Source organism: Triticum dicoccoides, unplaced genomic scaffold, assembly GCF_002162155.2.
Source record: "Triticum dicoccoides isolate Atlit2015 ecotype Zavitan unplaced genomic scaffold, WEW_v2.0 scaffold83944, whole genome shotgun sequence".
Lineage (NCBI taxonomy): Eukaryota > Viridiplantae > Streptophyta > Magnoliopsida > Poales > Poaceae > Triticum > Triticum dicoccoides.
The window spans coordinates 6,705-7,203 of record NW_021303999.1 but is presented as its reverse complement, the minus strand read 5'-3'; positions in this window follow the sequence as shown (position 1 = coordinate 7,203).

The window sequence follows — 499 nt, the reverse complement described above, 5'->3', positions numbered from 1 at the left end:
TCGGCCAGGTGTTCGGCGTGCTCCTTGCTGATCTCACCCAGAGGCCGTGTGGGGGTGTTGCACGGGGTAACGTTAGGAGGGTGGCTGGAGAGGAATGAGTGGTCTGTCCACCCGTCACCAGCGTGGGGGTGTGCCGGTCGAGGTCTAGCATCGCTCCGCCCCATCCCCCCTTCCCTGGCCTGGTTTGCCTCCGACTCCATATATCGAGGCGCTGGCAGCTGCAACGATGGCGGGGGGTTGCTGCTGCTGGTGATAGGTTCCTTGTGGCTGTCGCTGGGGGTGTCCGGCGCCAGGGGCGGCGGCTCCGCGGTGAGAGTTGAGGTGTTCGTGAGCGGAGCTCGTAGCACGGGATGTAGACTGGTGACCTTGGTCGCGTGGGCGGCGGGGTGGCTCGGGCTGGGCGCCCCATGTTGATCATAGACGTAGAGGTATACCGGGGGGTGAAATCATTGTCTGACCACGGTCACACCAACGATGGCTGCATCCGGGGGCGTCGTCC